We start from the raw sequence: 2,921 nt of genomic DNA on the forward strand, positions 1-2,921 counted from the left end.
TTATCATTTGGGTTTTTACAACTAAAATTGCCATGAAAAAAACTCCCAAGAAAACTAAAACTTGTCATTCAAACATAAAGTTGTCATACTTCATAACTTTAACATTCCGGGTAACTAAAGTTGCCATAAAAAAAGTCAAGGAGGAACTGCTTCGTGTCACACGTGTGATCCTTATCAGGATCCTTCTTCTTCTCATGTCCAAGAAAAGGAACAAAAATCACGGTTTCTGCAAAATTTGTCAAGCTTAAACAGTTGTACTAGCTGCTACCCAGCACTCCCACTTAGAGTCTCACAAACCCTCACACATATATAATGCCAAGCATGCATATCCGGTGCAGTGATAATCACTCACAAACTTACGACTACAGCAACTTACTACTACAATCTACTATACTACTTAAGTCAAATCTTCTTCACGCTGCTACCACCGTAGAGTCGTGGACAAGATGCAGCTAGCTAGGCAGATTTGCTGGAATCTGCTCCGTCTCGACAGGCTCCAGCAGCTCAACGCCTGTGTGACGGCCGCTCGAACTCAGTCGAGGTGGACCTTGTCGATGACCTCGTGGTGGTGGTTCTTGCACACCGGCTGCGCCACCAGCGTCAAGAGCACCACCGCGCACAGAGCCACCGCCATCGCCACCCCGGCGGCCAGCTGGAACCCGAGGCCGAGGCCCAGCGAATCGTCCACGACCAGAACCGGGAAAGCCACGAGCAGGGCGAAGATGCAACCGTCGAGCGTGACGAAGACGCCGGCTGCCGCCCAGAACTTGCCGGCGAGGAGCGCGCGACTCTTGCGCAGGGCGCGGAAGAGCACGGCGTCCTCGAGCAGGGACACCACGCAGGCCAGCTGGCACACCACGGCGACGTAGGCCGCGCCGGCGAGGCACGCGGCCCATCCCAGCAGCTGCAGCGGCAGCATGATCTTGTCCGGAGTGCCGAGCAGATCCTGGGGATGGAACAAGGGGGCGACGAAGATGGAGGCGCAGAGCACGAGGAAGATGGGGACCGCGGCGACGAGCAACGTGCAGACGAGCCGCGTGAGCGGGACCGTGGGGAACCCCCTGAGGGCGCGATCGGCGGCGCGGAGGTCGCCTCCGGTGGAGTAGAGGGAGGCAACGCAGAAGACGTAGGCGGCGGTGGTGCAGAGGAGCACGAGCAGGAGGACAAGGCCGATGGAGACGGTCGCGAAGAGGAAGAAGGCGAGCCTGTCCGTGACGAGGCGGAGGAGGCCGGGGCCGTCGTGGTCGTGGAGGTCGGAGAGGACGCGGGAGCAGAGGGCGCGGGATGGCGGCGGAGCTGGCGAGCAAGAGCGCGGAGAGCAGCGGGGGACCCAGGTTGACGAAGTTGGGGAGCATGGCGCGGTGAACCACACGGCAGATCTCCCGGCAGATACCGGAGAGGCCGAGGCCCCCGAGAGCCTGCTGGTCGGGTGTCCACTCCATGGATCGATCGAGCAGGTATAGTGGTGGTGGTGGGAAGGAAAGTGAGCTACTGCTACTGAAGGAAAGAGGATGAGCAGACTGCGAGGAACAGGGGAAAGGGAATTGAACACCGAACCAAGTGCTCGCCCGTTGGTGCACAAGCATTCAAGCAAGGCCTCGCCGCGTCGATCGTGCGTGTTTGCTTATTCGGACCGGGCTGTGCTTGCTTAGTGATCGTTCCAATTAGCAATGGCGAAATCGATTTCCATTAACGTACGTGCGTGTGCATCTATGATTTTTTTGGGATTTAATGAAACATGCAATTAGGTGGTTTTTTCACCCACGCGAGCACAAGGGCCGGAGAGAAGCTCAAGCCGCTCCAAGTGGCCTCCTCATCTAGGTAGTCCAGGACCGGTCCTATATTTCGGGGGCCCAGGGCGAAATTACAACCAGGAGGCCCTACTATAAAGATTAAAATAATAATCTTATTTTTTTAGTTCATTCCTTTACTTAACTTATTGTTGTCTATTGTTCCAAAATAAAACAAAAAATGTAAATGGTGTACTCCTTTACTTAATTAGACAAATCGAATACCTGATAGAGGGCAAACATCAAGATGAAAGGTTTATAAAGTTTAAAAGCTTCATTCGCAACAATAAAAGATCATTTACCTACCCGATGGCTATGGGAGTCTGAGTGGCTTTATTATATAACCATGCTTGGATTGAAGTTATGCTCGTAAGAATAGCTGAGACCTTCTTCCAATTTTTAAGTTAAGTTTGCAGTTATGATGATTTGGAGAGAGAATGCAAAGACCGACAATCGAACACATAGCAGACAAATTTTTCAATAGATAAGGTGATTGGTGTTGTGTTGACAAAGTACAGATTGAAGTAAGAAATAGAGCAACGGGCACACGAAATCAAAATTTTGTACTGCATCATATGCAAGACCTTCTAAGATCTGACTGCTGCTGCACCATATGAACGTGACCAACTAGAAAGAGGAGGTTAGGGATGACCTTATAAGTGGAGTGGCTTCGTCTTGCACATGAGAGACATCTCACGAATGCGGGATAACACAATGGGCCCGAGGACCTGGAGGAAGACCTGCCGGCCGCATGTCAGAGAGCGATCTACATCGGCGGCGCGTCTCACGATCGGGGCCCTCAGGGGAATAGTATCGTCGCGAAGCGGCGAACTCGCGATGGAAAGAAGGAAAACATGACTACTCGTGAACTACGTGCGTCTAGGTCGCTGCCTCCTTATGGTCTGGACCATGGGCTCCTTGCGAACCCTGGAGGGGCCCCTAGATTTCGAGGGCCCTGGGCGGCCGCCCCCCTGCCACCCCCTCAGGGCCAGCCCTGAGCTAGTCTATCGTCTCAGAGCCTCTGTTGCACCGCTGCATGCACCGGTATAGAATGGCATGGGCTCATGGCCACATGGGAGCGCACAGGTGCTCACCGCGTCGTGCCTGCGCCTGCGTCTGCGACGTGCACCA

General features: G+C 53.7%; 1 pseudogene; it reads right to left on the reverse strand.

Annotated features, from left to right (window-relative positions):
* Positions 1–43: 43 nt before the first annotated feature.
* Positions 44–1,727, reverse strand: LOC123087781 (uncharacterized; annotated as a pseudogene).
* Positions 1,728–2,921: the final 1,194 nt, after the last annotated feature.

Source organism: Triticum aestivum, chromosome 1B (genome assembly GCF_018294505.1).
Source record: "Triticum aestivum cultivar Chinese Spring chromosome 1B, IWGSC CS RefSeq v2.1, whole genome shotgun sequence".
In the NCBI taxonomy this organism is placed as follows: domain Eukaryota; kingdom Viridiplantae; phylum Streptophyta; class Magnoliopsida; order Poales; family Poaceae; genus Triticum; species Triticum aestivum.